General features: G+C 33.2%; 1 long non-coding RNA gene across 1 annotated transcript; it reads right to left on the bottom strand.

The window, feature by feature from the left end:
- Window positions 1-848: 848 nt before the first annotated feature.
- On the bottom strand, window positions 849-3,034 carry LOC108218030 (uncharacterized). The gene is made up of 4 exons (XR_001806277.2): window positions 2,724-3,034; window positions 2,536-2,625; window positions 2,259-2,298; window positions 849-1,225 (listed from the first exon to the last, which is right to left on the bottom strand). It is a non-coding gene; the product is annotated as an uncharacterized LOC108218030 (long non-coding RNA).
- Window positions 3,035-21,085: the final 18,051 nt, after the last annotated feature.

The raw sequence follows: 21,085 nt of genomic DNA on the forward strand, positions 1-21,085 counted from the left end.
CTGCTATCTAATTAAAGAATATGCACTTTCAGTTCCTTCTTTTCTCTTACGATATCCATGTTAAAGTTAACAAATTTTTATTCCAAATAACATGATAGACATACAGAATCCCATTATTATTATCCTGAGAAAACCCATATTTATTGTCAACTAGATTTGAAAATGAAATTTTAAAATAATTATTGATTAGATTTTACTTATGAAAAACTTATCCTCACCTTTTCAATTAATCATATTATATCTATTTGTCGAATTAATAGAGGCTTGATAGTGGGGGTCCAGCATGCATGCTTGTTCTGGTAGAAATGTGTATGGTAGAAATGCATGTGCACTACAAGAAAAACAGAGTCATACAACAGTTTATGACCATTGTCTATTATCTCCGAATTCCGTTGAATATCGAGCCGATATCTGATAATGTATCAGACAACGGGAATGTAACTGTTGTTGAACAATATCTACAATAACAGTTCCTAACTCTTGTTGAAGAGCTGGTGACACAACGGTTCTAAAAACTAAACCAAAGTTGCAAAGAATTACAAACAATAGTTTTACATAATAAACCAATGTATGAAAACATGTACACAACGGTATTAGAAAATTAAAAATTTTGTGGGAAATCATATGAAACAACAGTTTCAGAATTCAAAATTGATGTGTGAAAGAATACATAACAATGGTTTATGAACATATCAATTTAGGAACAATTTTGGGAAATAATATATACAACAGTTTCTAGTTTTTGAATTATTGTCTTTCTTCATTTAGGACAATGGTTTTTTTCATTTAGTTTTTACAAGTCATTGATACACAACACTTCTATGGTCACACGTAAAAACACGTAAAAATGAAAATATTCTCACAATATATTTGAAAAAAATTAAATCGCAAAATCTTTTATACTGTAAATATTACAATGTGAAAGATAAACTAGCAACATGTATATGTAAGCTTGCTCCTGCATAACCACAACTGCCTCTTATATCGGGGTCTAATGCCCCTCATCAACACCAAAAAAAAAAAACAATTGCCTCTTGTAAGACCCAAAAGTTCTTTTCATTTTCCCATGAGAGCCAAAATAGCCAGGAGAACCTTGTAATATCTGGCCAAAAGTTGAAAACATTTGTTTGCATATAAGAAAGTGGGACATGGAGCAAGTTGGAGCCGTTGGTATCTCATCCAATGATCCTAAATGTCTAGCTCTCTTCTTTCTCGCGTTCAGAGTCTACATAGGTGAAAACAAATACATGAAAACTTCATCTTTCAAAAAATTAATTGATGCTTAAATATGCTGCTACTTAATGAAGATATATATGCTTTGTATATTCTCACTTAAAGATTTTACATGCTAATTATAGGAACAATTAAAACCTCCGATCAAAAGCATCTACAACACCCTCAAGATGCTCAACCGGTTCCCAAGTGTTAGCACTCTATTGCATACCAAGCCTTTAAGATTGAAAACCACAAAGAGTTATGGACAAAATGAAACCATGCTATAGACATGTGGTATATATCAACAAATATAAATTGTTACACAAAGCTACATTCTCCGTTAACTTAACCAAAGATGAACTTAACAATTAACCCCATGCATTGACCCTGATCCAGGTCCACAAATCACATCACGCATAAATATGCTCAAACATCCTGTCTAAATAGAGATGCAGTTGTCTCCTATATTCAAGTGCATGTGCAAATTAATTATTAGTAGTTTGAGATTTTCTTTCTGATCCTCTGCCCAGCTCTGAGAATTCAATAACATTTCTAATATTTTGAAGTTGTGATATTTATGTTGTTATTTCAAGTATAGATCACATGAATTCATATAATGTCTATAATGTAGCCTTAGGGTCGAGAGCCAGGGCAGGGAAAGAGAGAGTTTCCTCTTTCAAATATATCTATTTAGTGAACAAAAATATCTTTATGCAACTCGATCAGGGGGGAATAATTTTATTACAGATCAAGAGCATAGTTATGTTAATCTTACTATACCTGAGAGTGCCAAATCAACCCACTTATGTAGGGTTTAAAGGAGGCAACTGCTAGATTAGAAAAGTAAAACACGAGCTAGAGATATCCAGATTAATGTTTTGCTAGACATATGCAACACTTTAATATCCACAAAAAATGTATTAATTAGCTAAGATGTAGTTCAAAACTAGCTAACTCAAATAAAAATGAAAGAGAGTACAAGAAATAACTAACATAAAGAAAGTTATAGACAATAACATGAGTGCGATCTCGACCATACTCACCAAGATTGACTCCACCTCCACTAACCAGTTTAGGCAACACCTAAAAACAAAACCCCATCAAATTAATCCCATCAAATGATAATCAACACTGTAAAATCAAATACATTAAAAAACACAAATATTAAAAATGATTACAAATGCAGCAAAAAATGAAATCTAACTCAAATAAAAATGTATATGAGTTAATATACACATACAATGTATTAATTAGCTAAGATGTAGTTCAAAACTAACTCAAATATAATAAAAATGAAAGAGAGTACAAGAAATGACTAACATAAAGAAAGTTATACACAATAACAGGAGTGCAATCTGGACCATACTCACTAACATTGACTCCACCTCCACTAACAAGCTTTGACAACGCCTAAAAACAAAACCCCATCAAATTAACCCCATCAATTGATAATCAACACTGTAAAATCAAATACATTAAAAACACATATATTACAAATGATTACAAACCCTAGACTCAGTTTGATCTCACATTCTCCTTCATTTTCGTGCTTAAGAAGCTCCACATACCAATAAAAGTGAATCTTAACAACTAAATCACAGCTGGTGTATGTCACAGAGAGATGAAAGCAGAGAGATGGTTAGGGTTTCTAAACTTAATAACTCCAACCCATCACCATATACACCTAATCGATGGCAGAGGGAGGAAGTAAGATATGAGAAAGGGGAAGTGTTAGTCAACAAAAAAAAGCTCTGAGACACAAGGGGGGAAAGAAATTTTGGAAAAAGGGAAATGAAAATGGGAGGAGAGGGAAAAGAAAACGTGGGTGAAAAGTGAAAAAGGTAACCAAATTTTAATTTATTCATATATATGCATTGCTATGAAATATGTTTTTATTACGATTTTTAACGATGCAACCATACGGATGTTAATACCCACTTGTTTTAGTAATGTAGAAAAATAATCAAAAAATAATAAATTCATCTTGTACCACTTTTTAATAGAAATCTAGTAAAATTATTAGTCCCTAAAATAGTATTCGTGCCTGATTAACTTAAATATTTTTTAAAATGAATTTTTCAACGATCCAACTGTACGGATGTTAATAACCACTTATTTTAGTCATGTAGAAAAAGAATCAAAAAATAATAAATTTATCTTGTACCACTTTTTAATAAAAATCTAGTAAAATTACTAGTCTCTAAAATGAGACTGGTGCCAGATTACCTGAAATATTTTTTGAAATGAGTTTTTCAACGATCCAACCTTACGGATGTTAATAATCACTTGTTTTAGTCATGTATAAAAATAATCAAAAAATAATAAATTTATCTTGTGGCACTTTTTAGTAGAAATCTAGTAAAATTATTAGTTCCTAAAACAGGATTTGTGCCAAATTAACTTAAATATTTTTTGAAATGAATTTTTCAACGATCCAACCGTACGGATGTTAATACCCACTTATTTTAGTCTTGTAGAAAAAGAATCAAAAAATAATAAATTTATCTTGTACCACTTTTTAATAAAAATCTAGTAAAATTACTAGTTCCTAAAATGAGACTCGTGCCAGATTAACAGAAATATTTTTTGAAATAAGTTTTTCAACGATCCAAACATACGGATGTTAATAATCACTTGTTTTAGTCATGTATAAAAATAATAAAAAAATAATAAATTTATCTTGTAGCACTTTTTAGTAGAAATCTAGTAAAATTATTAGTTCCTAAAACAGGATTTGTGCCAAATTAACTTAAATATTTTTTGAAATGAATTTTTCAACGATCCAACCGTACGGATGTTAATACCCACTTATTTTAGTCTTGTAGAAAAAGAATCAAAAAATAATAAATTTATCTTTTACCACTTTTTAATAAAAATCTAGTAAAATTACTGGTTCCTAAAATGAGACTCGTGCCAGATTAACAAAAATATTTTTTGAAATGAGTTTTTCAACGATCCAACCGTACGGATGTTAATAATCACTTGTTTTAGTCATGTAGAAAAATAATCAAAAAATAATAAATTTATCTTGTATCACTTTTTAGTAGAAATCTAGTAAAATTATTAATCCCTAAAACGGGAATCGAGACAAATTAACCTAAATATTTTTTGAAATGAATTTTTCAACGATCCTACCTTACGGATGTTAATACCCACTTATTTTAATCATGTAAAAAAATAATCAAAAAATAATAAACTTATCTTGTACCACTTTTTAACAAAAATCTTGTAAATTACTAGTCTCTAAAATGAGACTCGTGCCAGATTAATTGAAATATTTTTTGAAATGAGTTTTCCAACGATCCAACCATACAAATGTTAATACTTATTTGAATCACGTACAAAAATAATCAAATATTATTGTGTTTTATTTTATTAAAGATCTGTTGTGTCATCCTTCCCGAAAGTTCTAGAAGGAGGCTTTTAGACAACGGTTTTCTATGAAAAAAAGCTTGTCTGGGATAATCTGTGACAACATTTATTTTGACAAAAACTATTATGTAAGCCTATCAACATATTTTAATCTAACGACTGAACGGCTCTAATTGCACCATCTCAGCAATCCAAGTGATAGTTTTATGACTAATCATATTGTGCCACCTCATCATGTGGCGTCTACTGAAAACAGTTTTCTAAACAAGTCATTTTAGACAATGGGTTTTACTACCTGTTGTGTAAAAAATTTTTAGATAACAGATCATATAACTGTTGTTTGTTAGCTTTCTTTGTTACAATGGTATTTTATAAACCACCGTTAGAGACCAAATAAGATAATGGTACGAATAAACCGGTGTCTGAATTAGACAACATCATGCCAAACACCATTGTCTGAATTGGCTCTATTCACAACGGTTTAAGCGACCATTGTGTGAACAATGTCACACAACACAATAATAAATAACTAATGTCTGTCATGTTTTGAAGATTCTCACACAGACAATAGTTTACAATAACACATGTCTGCTACACCCTCAGAACGCGGTAAATTTTTGAAGAATATTTCACCGTTGTATGTTAAATTGGGACAACGGAGTTTTTTCAAACCGTTGTGTAACGGATGTTGTCTGAGTCCATTTTTCTTGTAGTGGTGGGCAGGAAACAACCAGCCAGCAAGATCTGATACTAGAAAATTTATGCACTGCTCAATCATTCACATTGTGTTTCGCTATCCATATATATACAGGTTGAAGTATCAAGAATTACTATCAATTACTTTCAGTATATTTATAGGGCTTTTGGTTTTGTTTTTCAGATGTCTGACAGGAGAATTCCAGCAGAAGAACTAGTCGATGCAATCATAGTCAGGTGGAACGGTCAACAAAAGGAAGAAAAATATGATCGAAAAAAAGTTGATATCACAACACTGAATAGCGACGAGTGTAACGCTGGTCCTCTACGAAGTGGTGGCCTTCGCTTGCTTCCTTTTATCAAGCCTTGTTGCGAAAGTTCTTAATTAAGCTTTTTCTGAGCTTGGATCCTAGGAGATTTAAGTTTGTTCGCCAAGGATTTGTGTTGAAGGACTCCCTGTTGATCTTAACAGCAAGTGCTTCAGTTTCCGGAATTATTCTGCTTTTGTTTTCGGTTGTCAATGTAATTCAGGTCAGAATAGGGTTGTACTCTTGCGGATGTGCTGAAGCAAAGAAAGCCATATGGGCTCTTTGGACAATTGTCGCCATTGCTTTGTTAAAAATTTAACAAAGACATCCTATATAGACTGAATAAGATGGAGACACTTATTTACATTATCTATCCTAAACAAACTCAAATATCTTATCTTTATGTGACACAAGATTCAGGACATAAATAAAAAATTAAATGAAAAGCGAAAATAATTAAACAACACTAGTACAAAAATGATTTTATGCGTCACACTTTATGCGTCGGTTCTATAGGGCACCATCGCCCTAGACACCTTATATGCGTCGGGTGGCTATTTAACCGACGCATATTGACAATTTCTCTAGACTTGTTGTGTCGGTTACGCATTTAACCGACGCTTTAAACCATTTAGGCGCCGGGCTTCAGAATGCCGACGCCTTAAAGTAGTTTTAACGTCATTGACATTAAGTTTCCTTTAGTACGTAAATTATGATGGAGGTTATTTATGATAATAGAAATAGAATTTTTTTAATATTACTTTTAAATTATTTTGATAAAAATTTAATATCTATATTTTAGTTTAGAAATTTAAATTTGAAATAAAATATGTGAAAATATAATTTTTTACATTATAAAAATTATTAATATTATTTTCAGATAGGAGTACAAAATAACTAATATCAATTTAATTGATTATAATTCATCTAATTATAATCGATTCCAACATTTATAATAATTTCATTAACTAAATATTAGAGCTCAAATTAATAGTATATCATTAACATCAACTGAATCGGAAAAATCTCATAATAATTACAAATAAAATCTTAAACCAACATATCATTAATGTCAACCAAAGCCAATAACTAGAAAGCCGAGGTAATATAAAAGGCAGGACAACTGCATATACACATATACGTGGCCCTTATGCACACAACTGCATATCACAAATAAGTAAAAAAAAAACTAATATGACCAAACTTTTTACATTATTATTATTCTCATCATATTGGTAAATACTATTTATTTCTATAATGCTCTACCCAAAAAGAAGGTTATTATTTCATTCTTCATTATGTCTAACGTCCATAAAATGCATCATACTTACGAGTCCATCTTATAACGATATTTTTTGATATACAGGTGAGTTGGGAAAGAATTCGCAGAATATCAAGTCTATTCCGATATGTTTCAATTCAGTACCGATAGTAGATTGGGTATGTATGATTTGTAGGAAGAGATGATTTTTCAAACACCATGCACGCCTATTGGACGCCTCTTATCTGAACCCTTACACGTGTGTGTGCAATGAGTCTGTAGGAAAGATATTTATGTTTGATGGTTTGGCTCAATTGCTCTTATCATCTTGGGTATCATTATTGTTTAAGATAAATTTTTAAATGGAATTTGCGGCTGATTTTTCCTCCTATTAAATGTAGACTCAACTCACTATTAAATATCTATTACACATATAAATTAGTTTACTATCAACATTTTATTCACTAGTTACTCTTTTAATGATGTACTTGATTGATACATATAATTAATAGCTTGTAATTAATAGGCATGATTATATCCAATACATTAGCTGGTTTCATGATTAGATATGTACTTACGGTGTTATGACCTGCTTCAATAATATATGTAATGAATATGTGCAATTATATTTAGCATATTTATTCATAGATAGACTTGTGAATAATATATTGATTATTAATGGCTATTTAATTAATTACATCATCAAAATATTTATAACAAAATTATTAATTTATAGTCAAAATGTCTAATTGCCTAGAGAAACTAACCAATTTTCAATAATATTAGACCAAAATATAAATATTCAGAAAGAATGATCATAAATACCGACATGATACTTTATTGTTGGAGGAGTACCAAGAAGATATACCATAACAAATTTTATATCAATGTGATACTCCACTAGTAGAGGAAGATCGCCCTGATACTTTGCTCCCATTATAATTAAGGATAACTAATTTTAACTCAGAATAATGATCAGTGTAGTGCTCAAGCAATAAAAGACATGTTTGCACCAGATTATAGTAACAAGACCCAAACATAACCCAAAATAAAACTTTCTATCATGTGCATGTTCGATAGGAGCAAGACACAAACACACACACACACATATTATATATATATATATATATATATATATATATATATATATATATATATATATATATATATATATATATGCTCAACTAAATGTTTGGATAAATGCTAGATCAAAACAACTAATTTTCAAAAACATTTGACCAAAATATAAATATTCAGTAGAAAGGGCTCTAAATACACAAAATATCCATGACTTAACAACATTTAACCAAAATACGAATATTCAGTATAGAGCATCATAAAATTATCCATTAAATATTTGATTGTAACAGGATTCTCATGATGATAGGTCACAACCACTCAAGTATGAGGGTCATACTTCACGAATAAAGGATCGGAGTATGAGTGTCATACTCAACATATATATAGGCATACAATCAAATAAAAACTTTTTTAAGTTATAAACTTACAAATTTTTTTTTTAATTTTTTTTATTTTCCCAACGTGTTAATCCTTATTTATACAAAGTATCCGTGTTAAAAATTCTTGAAAAAACATCACACTTTTTAAAAATAACGTATAAATAAATCGTGCATTCAACACATTTGTAACTAGGTTCAAGCTCGGGTGTCAAACACTAATTATCATTGTATTGACTATATTTACAAAGATGCTAAAAATATACCTCTGGGGTTTGGGCAGGGTCTAGAAATATAAATATAAGTTATATAATACGTTTAACTTAGTTCTTACATTAAAAAATTAGGTTATGTTCAACATAATTTTAATCGATTTCAACAAAATATATTAAAAATGTTAAACTCAAATCATATATGTGTTGAACACATAGTTTATTTATATGTTTTCTAATGAAATAGTGATGTATTTTCAATTATTTTCAACATGGATACCTTATGTAACTAATAAATAACACATACGAAGAATTAAAAAAAGTTTGTAAATTTGTACCAGAACCCCCTATATATATATAGGGGAGGGTTCTGGTACAAACTTACAAACTTTTTTTGTTCAACATATATATAACTTGAGTTCAACATTTTTTAAGAAATTTTGTTGAACATCGATTAAAATTGTGTTGGACTAATTTTTTGTGTAAGACTAAGTTGAAAGTATTATATAACCAATATTTATCTTTTTCGACGCGACCCAAACTCCAGAGGTATAGTTTGACCATCTCTATAAATATATTCAACACAATGATAATTAATGTTCTACACCCAATGTGTAACGCCAGTTACAAATGTGTTAAATGCACGATTTATCTATGCGTTATTTTTAAAATTGTGATATTTTTTCAATAATTTTCAACATAAATACTTTCTATAACTAAGGATTAACATGTTGAGAGAATAAAAAAATACAATTTTTTTTGTAAGTTTGTAACTTAAAAATGTTTTTATTTGATCCTATTCCTATATATATATATATATATATATATATATATATATATATATATATATATATATATATATATATATATATATATATATATATATATATATATATATATATATATATCTAAGCCTAATTAAAATCTTGGATGAATATATGCGAAAATATCTAATTTTCAACCATATTTGACCAAAATATGAATATTGAGTAAGAAAAGGCCTTAATTACCCACCATATACTCCACTGTCGGAGGAGTTTGAGGATGATAAGTTACAAACAAACAGTTGAATATGAAGGTAATACTCTACTGACAGAGTAATTGCAGTGTGATAAGTTGTGATGTGCCTTCTCACCAAAGGGACCAACGTGCCAAGGGCAAGGTCTAACATTCAATTTAATACAGGGTTATGCCTCACAATTATTAGCTAAAATAGATTGGTTGTTTAGCTAATCAAATTAGGTATTTTCGTTTATCTCGTCACTTTTATCTATTACAAAATATAGATTCTTGTAACCAAGATGATAATAAATAAAATTAGTATTGTTTTTCATTATATTATTTCTCTAGAGAATAGCTTTCTCGAACATGCAAATCTAACATTGGTACTTTCTGATGCTCTCAAGGTTTTGATGATCACACTGTCAGCAAGCTAATAGCATAAAACTGGTGCTTGTTAGCGAGCTATCAAATTTATATACACATGTGCTAATAGCTTGATAAGTTTCAGTATAATGTTCAACTATCAGAAAGCTTACAGGTTGTCATTCAGGCTTATCAGCAAGCTCACAGCGTGAACAGAATAACAAATGGATAAGGATTAAAGTCGAAAAGCATGGAGATTTATTAGGAATCAATTTGTAAGGACTTTAATATTTATATATGACTTGAGTTCAACATTTTTTAAGAAATTTTGTTGAACATCGATTAAAATTGTGTTGGACTAATTTTTTGTGTAAGAACTAAGTTGAAAGTATTATATAACCAATATTTATCTTTTTCGACGCGACCCAAACTCCAGAGGTATAGTTTGACCATCTCTATAAATATATTCAACACAATGATAATTAATGTTCTACACCCAATGTGTAACGCCAGTTACAAATGTGTTGAATGCACGATTTATCTATGCGTTATTTTTAAAATTGTGATATTTTTTCAATAATTTTCAACATAAATACTTTCTATAACTAAGGATTAACATGTTGAGAGAATAAAAAAATACAAATTTTTTTTGTAAGTTTGTAACTTAAAAATGTTTTTATTTGATCTTATTCCTATATATATATATATATATATATATATATATATATATATATATATATATATATAAGCCTAATTAAAATCTTGGATGAATATATGCGAAAATATCTAATTTTCAACCATATTTGACCAAAATATGAATATTGAGTAAGAAAAGGCCTTAATTACCCATCATATACTCCACTGTCGGAGGAGTTTGAGGATGATAAGTTACAAACAAACAGTTGAATATGAAGGGAGTAATTGCAGTGTGATAAGTTGTGATGTGCCTTCTCACCAAAGGGACCAACGTGCCAAGGGCAAGGTCTAACCTTCAATTTAATACAGGGTTATGCCTCACAGTTATTAGCTAAAATAGATTAGTTGTTCAGCTAATCAAATTAGGTATTTTCGTTTATCCAGTCACTTTTATCTTTTACAAAATATAGATTCTTGTAACCAACATGATAATAAATAAAATTAGTATTGTTTTTCATTATATTATTTCTCTAGAGAATAGCTTTCTCGAACATGCAAATCTAACATTGGTACTTTCTGATACTCTCAAAGTTTTGATGATCACACTGTCAGCAAGCTAATAGCATAAAACTGGTGCTTGTTAGCGAGCTATCAAAGTTATATACACATGTGCTAATAGCTTGATAAGTTTCAGTATAATGTTCAACTATCAGCAAGCTTACAGGTTGTCATTCAAGCTTATCAGCAAGCTCACAGCGTGAACATAATAACAAATGGATAAGGATCAAAGTCGAAAAGCATGGAGACATAATAACAAATGGATAAGGATCAAAGTCGAAAAGCATGGAGATTTATTAGGAATCAATTTGTAAGGACTTTAATATTTATATATGACTTACATAAATATTAGAGCTCAGTTTTCAACAAGAGTTTTGAACAAAAACGATTTCCTAACTTATAGGAGAGTTAATATCTACTTCGATCTTATCTTTTTAAACTCCTATTTGATTTCTAAAAGGTGGTTAATTTATAAATGTTTTTACTGGGAATTTTACAACGTTCTTTTGCTCTTACTATGTAAACTATACGTTGTTCAAACGTTCATCTTTCATGCAAATAAAACGTGAGATTTGTGAAATCAAGAACGTTGGAGATTTGTTGAATTATGACCGTTTGGAATGATGGTATAAATACTTGAGTGTGGTTGCTGTTTTCTACAACAAGAACACACTTCAAGCTTCTGAAATAGAACATACTTTCATTGCAAAATCTTTACTTGAGCTCTAGTACTTATATTTGATTATATATCTTTATTGAGTTCAGAGTTTCGGTTGTATTACACTCATACATTGTATTGTTCAAAGTGTAAAGGTTTGTTGCTGTGTATCCAGTTTGTGAAACAAGGGAACAAGGGGACTAGTTAGCTAGAAGAGTATACTTGGGAAGTATAGGTCTTGGAAAGCTTTTGGTTCGTGGTTCAGGGGTTTCAGCAAGCTGATAACAGGAACAAGGGTTAAAGGGAGTTATATTATTGAATCTTGTAATCGTTGACATTTCTTGATTAATAATATAATCTCTTACCAGTTGGTAGGGGACCAGGACGTAGACCATTAGGGTTAGGGGTCGAACCTGGCTAAAATTCTCTGTGTTGCTAGCTTACTGATTATATCTGTTTTGTATTGCATCTGCATTGTTAGCTAGCTGACTGTTTACTCTGTAATTAACAGCAAGCTGTCTGTGACAGTTTAACTATTCGGTAACAATTAAAAATCAATCATATTAGCCATAACACCTATTCACCCCCCTTCTAGGTGTGTAATTTCAATTGGTATCAGAGCTGTGTTTGTACTAATACTTCTGTAACAGGAATAGTATCAATCGATATGGCTGATAACTTTCAGGGAAAGTCCGAATTTAGAGCTCCTCTCCTCACGGGTTCTGACAACTACAGTTGGTGGAAAGGCCAAATGGAGGCTCATCTATCGAGAGATCCCCTTATGCAAAGAGTCATGCAGAGAGGTCCTTATGAATATCTCGACAAAGATGGCAAAGTCAAGGATGTTGATGTTCTCACGGTTGACGAGTTATCAAAGGTTGCTGCCAACGGAAAAGCAAGGAGTACACTTATCAATGGGCTGAATCAAGCTGAATATGACAAAGTCTCTTCTCTCAAAACAACAAAGGAAATTTGGGATGCATTGGAGACATATCATGAAGGCTCACAAGGCTTAAAAAAGGTCAAGCTCGGAACGCTCATGAAAGAATTTAGAAGCTTCGCTATCAAGAAGGGAGAATCCATTCTGGAAAGCCAAGCTAGATTCCAAGTTACTCTTAACAGCCTTGAAAGACTTGGCAAAAAGATTCCTCAATCGGAAATCAACATGAATATTCTAAATGCAGCTCCATTCGAATATAGTGCCAAGGTCACAGCATTGGAATCAGCTCTCAACATTGATACTATGGATCACCTAGCTATATTTGCTGAGTTGGAACAATTTGAAGCTAAGATTGAAGCTAACAGCTCAGAATGCAGCAAGCTGCCAACAGAGAAAATGAAGAATCTTGCACTGCACTCCTCTGTCAGCAAGCTGGAAACGGATGAGGAAACAGAATCATATGAGGATCTAGCTCTTTTGTCCAGGAAAATCAAGAGAATGATTGAAATGAAAAATAAAATGAAAAGAGAAAAGGGCAAAGCTTTTGGTGCAAAGAAAGATCCAAAAGATGATGCATGTTTTGAATGTGGCAAGAAAGGGCATTTCAAAAGGGATTGCTACAAGCTCAAAAACAAGCCAAAGCCGCCTTGATAGCAAGCTGATTACAAGAATAAAAAGAAATCAAAGGCACTTCTCACTTGGAGTGATGATGAAGATGAATCAGCTTCTGAGGATTCAAGTGATGAGTTGCTGAACTTGGCTCTTGTTGGTCTCGATGGCTCAATTGATTCAACTGATTCGGATACGGACACTAATAGTGAGGTAAATTCTATTAATTCCGAATTACATACTATTGATACAACTGCTTGTGAACTAACCATGCAGGATAAGAGTTGTTCATCAATTATGGAACTCATTGATCTTAAGAATGAGAATTACGAGCTCGAGAAAGAAAATGTTCATTTGAAGAAAGTCATAGGTGATTTCTTGAATGAAAAGAGTGCCAAGGCTAGTAGTGGAATCATTGCTACTCTCAAGGAACAGATCTCACAACTTGAAGGGAACAACATGCAAATCCAAAGAAGGAATGATACACTTATGAAGGAACTCAGCTCGCTGAGAGCAGATCTTAAAGCTAAGGATGCAAGCTTGGAGGCATTCGAGTTAAGCAAAACTCAAAGCTTAGCCGAAATTTCTATTCAAGCTGAAAAGATCAAATCATTGGTGCAAGAAGTCAAAGATCTTCAGAAAGCCATGGGAAAGTTTGTTCAAGGAGAAGAAAGTCTCAAATCTATGATGAAACAAGCTAAAGGTTCTCATGATAAAGGAGGCATTGGTGCAGCTTCTACATCCACATCATCAATGAGATATGAAGGGAAAAATGGCATTCCATACAATTATGCCATGCATTTGGTGACTTGTCACAAGTGTGGAAAGAAGGGTCATCTTGCTAATAATTGTCCAATGAAGAATACTCAATCAGTAAGCTGGAGAAGGAAGTCAGCTCACAGACAGTATGCTAACAACAGAAACAAACAAGAGACAGCTCCGGGACAGTATGCTGATAAGACCAGCAGAACATGGAAGAAGAGTTCTAAAGTGGTCCAAATGTGGATCAAGAAATCTGATCTTAATGTTCTATATGTTTTATCATCTAACACTGCTGGACCCAACAAAATATGGGTACCAAAACGATGAGTGTTTTGTGTTTGTTTTGTAGGTTTGTCTCGTGTCTAAAGTAAAGCCAAATCAATAGATATTGGATAGTGGATGCACTAGGCACATGAGTGGAGACAAATCTCAGTTTCTAAGCTTGAAGATGAAGAAAGGTGGTCGTGTCACAATTGATGATAGCAAAACTCTTCCTATTCTTGGCAAAGGAACTATAGGTAATAGTATCATTTCTATTAACAAGGTACAATATGTCAAAGGTCTTACTTATAACTTGCTTAGTATAAGTCAGTTATTTGATGATGGTCATATTGTTAACTTTGGTAAGCATGAATGTACTATACTTGTTGGTGCTAACAAATCTCCTCTAGTTTCAAAACGAGAAGGAAATATATATGTTTTGACCTTTGAAGAACAGGAGGCAGGTGTTTGTTTAGCAGCTGTGGATAATAATCCAGAAATTTGGCATAGAAGGCTTAGACATGCTCATATGGATCATCTCAGCAAGCTGTCAGCAAAGAAGCTTGTTCGAGGATTACCAAAGCTTAAGTATGTCAAGATGGAGACATATTCTGCTTGTAAATTGGGAAAGCAAACAAGGACTCCACATAAGGCAAAGAAAATGGTATCTACTTCTAAACCTTTAGAGCTTCTTCACTTGGATCTCTTTGGTCCCGAAGCTTATAAGAGTATTGGAGGTAAACAATATGCCTTTGTTATTGTTGATGATTATTCTAGATTCACTTGGGTATTATTCTTGCGTACTAAAGATTGTGCTTTTAGTGAATTTGAGAAACTAATCAAGTTGCTTGAGAACAAACTAGATACAAGACTTGTAGGTATTCGAAGTGATCATGGTGGGGAATTCCAAAAAGACTTTATTACTTATTTTGAAGAAAGAGGAATCTCACATGAGTTCTCAGCACCTCGTATACCTCAGCAAAATGGAGTTGTAGAGCGTAAGAACAGATCCTTACAAGAAATAGCTAGGACATTGCTGCAGGAGAGCAAGCTGCCAGGAAGCTTTTGGGCAGAAGCTGTCAACACAGCAAGCTATGTTCTTAACAGAGTGCTTATCAAGCCAATTCTCAACAAGACTCCTTATGAATTGCTAAGGAAAAAGAAGCCTAATATCAGCTACTTCAAGGTTTTTGGGTCAAAGTGCTTCGTACTCAAAACCATTGATAGGGATGGTAAATTCGACTCTAAATCTTATGAAGCTATATTTTTGGGTTATTCTTTAACAAGTCGTGCTTATAGAGTGTATAATCTTGCTAAACATACTGTTGAAGAGTCTATTGATGTTTCATTTCAAGAGTCTACTGATGATCTTGCAAGAGACGAGGAAGAATGTGCAGGTACAGGTACTGGCAGCAAGCTGACAGTGCAGGAAACTGGAAATCAGCAAGCTGACAAGTCAACTGCTAAAACTTCAGAAGGCAATAAAGCTACTGAATCCACTCCATCTCTTGAAGAAACTTTGGATAAGATGTCTAAGCTCACATTGGATGAATCCAGAGGTCAAACTTCTTCAGCAAGCCAAAATGTTGTTGATCAGACTCCTCCTAGGCAGACTACAAGAAATGAAGAGGTCATAGCTCAACATAATCTACCAAAATCAACTAGAACAGTGAAGAATCATCCTCCTCAGTTGATCATTGGAGACAAATCAGCTGGAATCCAAACAAGGAAAGCTCAAGCCAACATTTGTGCTTATGCTGCCTTTATAGCTCAAGAGGAACCAAAGAATGTTCAAGAAGCTTTACAAGATGAAAATTGGATCATGGCAATGCAAGAAGAACTCAACCAATTCCAAAGATGTGATGTTTGGGAACTTATAGATCCACCAAAGGATGCTTCAATTGTTGGAACCAAATGGGTGTTCAAGAATAAAGTTGATGAATTTGGTACTATTACTTGGAACAAAGCTAGACTTGTTGCACAAGGATACAATCAGCAAGAAGGGATTGATTTTGATCAAACATATGCTCCGGTTTCAAGATTGGAATCTATTAGGATGCTCTTATCATTTGCATGCTACAAGAAGTTCAAGCTACATCAAATGGACGTCAAAAGTGCATTCTTAAATGGATATCTTAAGGAGGAAGTCTATGTCAAGCAACCACCAGGATTCGAGGATGAAAAATATCTCAACCGTGTCTACAAGCTCAAGAAGGCATTATATGGATTAAGGCAAGCACCTCGGTCATGGTATGAAAGGTTAAGTGAATTTTTGATCAAAAATGGTTTCATTAGAGGTAAAATTGACCCTACTTTGTTTACTATCTTTAAAGGACAAGATATATTAGTTGTTCAAATATATGTAGATGATATTATATTTGGATCTACTAATGATTCTTTGTGTAAGTGGTTTTCAAAGTGCATGCATTGTGAGTTTGACATGAGCATGATGGGAGAGCTCAATTATTTCTTGGGGCTCCAAATTAAGCAAACTCCAGAAGGAATTTATGTGCATCAATCCAAGTATATCAAGAATCTACTCAAAAGATTTGGATATGAGAATATCAAGGCGAAATCAACACCAATGAGCGTTGTCATCAAGCTGACAGCAGATGAAAATGGTAAAGATGTTGATATTCGAATGTATAGAGGTATGATTGGTAGTTTACTTTATCTTACAGCCTCTAGACCTGATATTATGTATAGTGTTTGTGTTTGTGCTAGATTTCAAGCAAAACTAAAGGATTCTCACTTACAAGCTGTTAAAAGAATATTTAAATATTTAAGTGGAACCATTACTTTGGGTTTATTCTATCCTATCACAATTGCTTTTGATCTTGTTGGATATAGAGATGCAGATTATGCAGGTAGTCAAACTGATAGAAAAAGTACAAGTGGTGTTTGTGAATTTTTGGGTCAAAGCTTAGTTTCTTGGTTAAGCAAGAAGCAAACTTCAGTTGCTCTATCTACGGCTGAGGGGGAGTATTTGGCAGCTGGGAGCTATTGCTCTCAAATGCTATGGATGAGACAACAATTAAAGGACTTTGGAATTAAATGCAAGCAAACTCCAATCTTTTGTGACAACACAAGTACAATCAACATTTCAGAAAATCCAGTCAATCATTCAAGGACAAAGCACATTGATGTTCGACATCATTTTCTGAGAGACAATGTTGCAAAGGGTGCTGTCAAGTTGCTTTTTGTGGCTACCGCAGATCAGCTAGCTGACATCTTCACAAAACCTCTTCCTGAAGAACGCTATGTCGTGCTGAGAAGGGAATTGGGTATGTGTGATGTGCAGTCAGCAAGCTAATAAGCTTGGTCCGGGTACTATCAGCTTACTCTTAGTACTTTACATATTGCTCATTATTTTTGCATGAGAGTCATTTCAAGAGTTATTAGTTAGTTTAACTTCATAAATTAACTATCCGTTTATGCTGATTTATATGAATTTATGTGCAAATTTTTGTTACGTGATTATGTGATAATCTATGTGTAATTAAGATTAGGTTAAAATTCAAATTTTAAGAGTTGCTATTTAAGTGGAAATCTGCTAAGACTTGTTACTAGATTTTGTTAGGAGAATTTAGTTGATATATCATGTCGTTTATAACCAAAATTAGTTTTACAAATATTATCCCTAAATCCTCTCCCGAGATCATTATCAAAAGAATTTTAAAATCTATCATCTCTCCGAGTCTATACAGCTTCCTCTTTAAAAGCCCTCAACAACCCTCTAGGGTTTTATCTCTCTTCAACAATCGTTTCTTTCAAATCACCATTGCGACAATTGGCGCTCGGGTAGCTATGAAGAAGAAAACCAGGGCATCGATGAAGACTCCAACCACCGGTTCAGTCACCAAACGGAGGTTAATTGATGAGGATGATATCGACATTGACCCTGATTTGGTCGATATCGAAAGTAGTGATGAGAAGTCTGGGGCTCCAAAGGTGGAGAAATCGGGCAAGAAGGCTCGTATGTCAGCTGAAGAGAAGCCGGAAGTTCTGGGTCTTGAAGATCGCAAGATCATTTTGGGAAAGCCTTTATCAGGTAAAGCTTTCTTTAACTGTGGAGTAGTTAAGCTTTTCACTGATTTAGGTTTTGAATCCTTTTTAATTGACATGCCTAGGGTTTGCTATCCCACTCTAGTTTGTGAGTTCTATGTCAATCTTCAACCAAACACTTCGGGTCATTATGTTTCTTATGTGAACAACACTAAAATCACACTTTCCTCTCTGTTCTTAAATGCAATTCTGAAAACCCCTCCATCCCCTGTGTCAATTTATACTAAGCGTGGGTTTAAGCAGTTTGATGATTTTGATGTTAAACATCAGTTTAATGTGTTGTTCGGAGTTGATGGTCCAGTTGATACCTTTCCCTCTACTACCCAGATCTTACCCCTAGCTCATGCTGTCTTTAGGGTCTCTATTGAAAATTTGAGTCCTAGGTTGGGTACTCGATCAAACTTGTCTACACAGGATGTGATTGTTGTGTCAATGTTGTTGGCTGACAAACAATTTGATATGGGTGATTTGGTGTTGAATAACATGGTTGCTGCAGTTGAAGGGAAAACCAATGCTGGTTTGCCCTATGGGTTACTCCTCACTCGAATTTTTGAGTGGTATGGAGTGAATTTTGATGGTATTGAAACCCTTTCTGCTAAAGAGTTTTTAGATGTCAAGTGCCTGGCTCAGTCAAATTTGAAAGTTGAGAAAGATGGTTCTCTGTCAGTTGTGGAAGTTCCAGTTGTTCCTCCCCCACAAGTTCATCCACCTACCTCCTCTGCTCCTGTTGATCTTGGTATTCCTGCCAAAGATATTTTGGATTTTATGGATGAACTCCGTGACAATCATAAGCGGCTAGTCGATGGACAAAAGCAGCTTTCTGAACAGATTCATGAGATTGGATCGCAGCTGAAGTTCTGGAAAGAGTTTTTCTTGGGTGCTAAGTTTGGAGATACCCCGGAGATGGATACTTCTGGAAATACTTCGGGTGGTATGAGTTTGTTGAATGAGCTTTATAAGTTTAAGCAGTTTTATGGCTCTGGTGGTTCTTCGGAGATCAATTTTAGTGCTGGTACCGAAAATACTCCAGCAAAGGGTTCTGATATGAAGATTGCAACTGTTGATGCTGCGGTTTCTGACCCTACTGCTATGGATTTGGATGCTCTTCAAGGCCAAGATAGCTGAGAAGATGCAGGATGATAAGGAGGATGCTGTGGACGATGATGAGTCGTAATTTCTTCTTCTTTTGCTTAAGTTTGTGTGTTATCTGCTTAAGTACTTATGGCCCTATCTAGTTATTTGTTATGTTTCAAAGACTAAGTTGGTTAAGTTGTTCTGAATTTGGTTGGTCTCAGGTGGTTTATCCTGAGTGAATTTGAATTTGTTTTGGATAATTGTTGGATACCAAGTGGTTTATCCTGGTTAGGATTTTATTTGAATTACTATCTATGCAAGTACTTGTTTTATTAATTCTGATCGCATAATGTGTCTGATTTATCTTCTGCTTTGCATATTAGACTGTAATATCTGCTATGTCTGATGTTATGTGTTAAATTGCTATATCTATTATTAAGTTTAATGATATTAGATTGTTGTATTCAGGGGGAGTATAATTACTTTTCCTAAATATGGTGTAATCATCAAAAAGGAGGAGATTGATACTCTCAAGGTTTTGATGATCACACTGTCAGCAAGCTAATAGCATAAAACTGGTGCTTGTTAGCGAGCTATCAAAGTTATATACACATGCTAACAGCTTGATAAGTTTCAGTATAATGTTCAACTATCAGCAAGCTTACATGTTGTCATTCAGGCTTATCAGCAAGCTCACAGCGTGAACAGAATAACAAATGGATAAGGATCAAAGTCGAAAAGCATGGAGATTTATTAGGAATCAATTTGTAAGGACTTTAATATTTATATATGACTTATATAAATATTAGAGCTCAGTTTTAAACAAGAGTTTTGAACAAAAACGATTTCCTAACTTAGAGGAGAGTTAATCTCTATTTCGATCTTATCTTTTTAAACTCCTATTTGATTTCTAAAAGGTGGTTAATTTATAAACGTTTTTACTGAGAATTTTACAACGTTCTTTTGCTCTTACTCAGTAAACTATACGTTGTTCAAACGTTCATCTTTCAAGCAAATAAAACGTGAGATTTGTTAAATCAAGAACGTTGGAGATTTGTTGAATTATGACCGTTTGGAATGATGGTATAAATACTTGAGTGTGGTTGCTGTTTTCTACAACAAGAACACACTTCAAGCTTCTGAAATACAATATACTTTCATTGCAAAATCTTTACTTGAGCTCTAGTACTTATATTTGATTATATATCTTTATTGAGTTCGTAGTTTCGGTTGTATTACACTCATACATTGTATTGTTCAAAGTGTAAAGGTTTGTTGCTGTGTATCCAGTTTGTGAAACAAGGGAACAAGGGGACTAGTTAGCTAGAAGAGTATACTTGGGAAGTATAGGTCTTGGAGAGCTTTTGGTTCGTGGTTCAGGGGTTTCAGCAAGCTGATAACAGGAACAACGGTTAAAGGGAGTTATGTTATTGAATCTTGTAATCGTTGACATTTCTTGATTAATAATATAATCTCTTACCAGTTGGTAAGGGACCAGGACGTAGACCATTAGGGTTAGGGGTCGAACCTGGCTAAAATTCTCTGTGTTGCTAGCTTACTGATTATATCTGTTTTGTATTGCATCTGCATTGTTAGCTAGCTGACTGTTTAGTCTGAAATGAACAGCAAGCTGTCT

This window comes from Daucus carota, chromosome 4, assembly GCF_001625215.2.
Source record: "Daucus carota subsp. sativus chromosome 4, DH1 v3.0, whole genome shotgun sequence".
Classification (NCBI taxonomy): Eukaryota; Viridiplantae; Streptophyta; class Magnoliopsida; order Apiales; family Apiaceae; genus Daucus; species Daucus carota.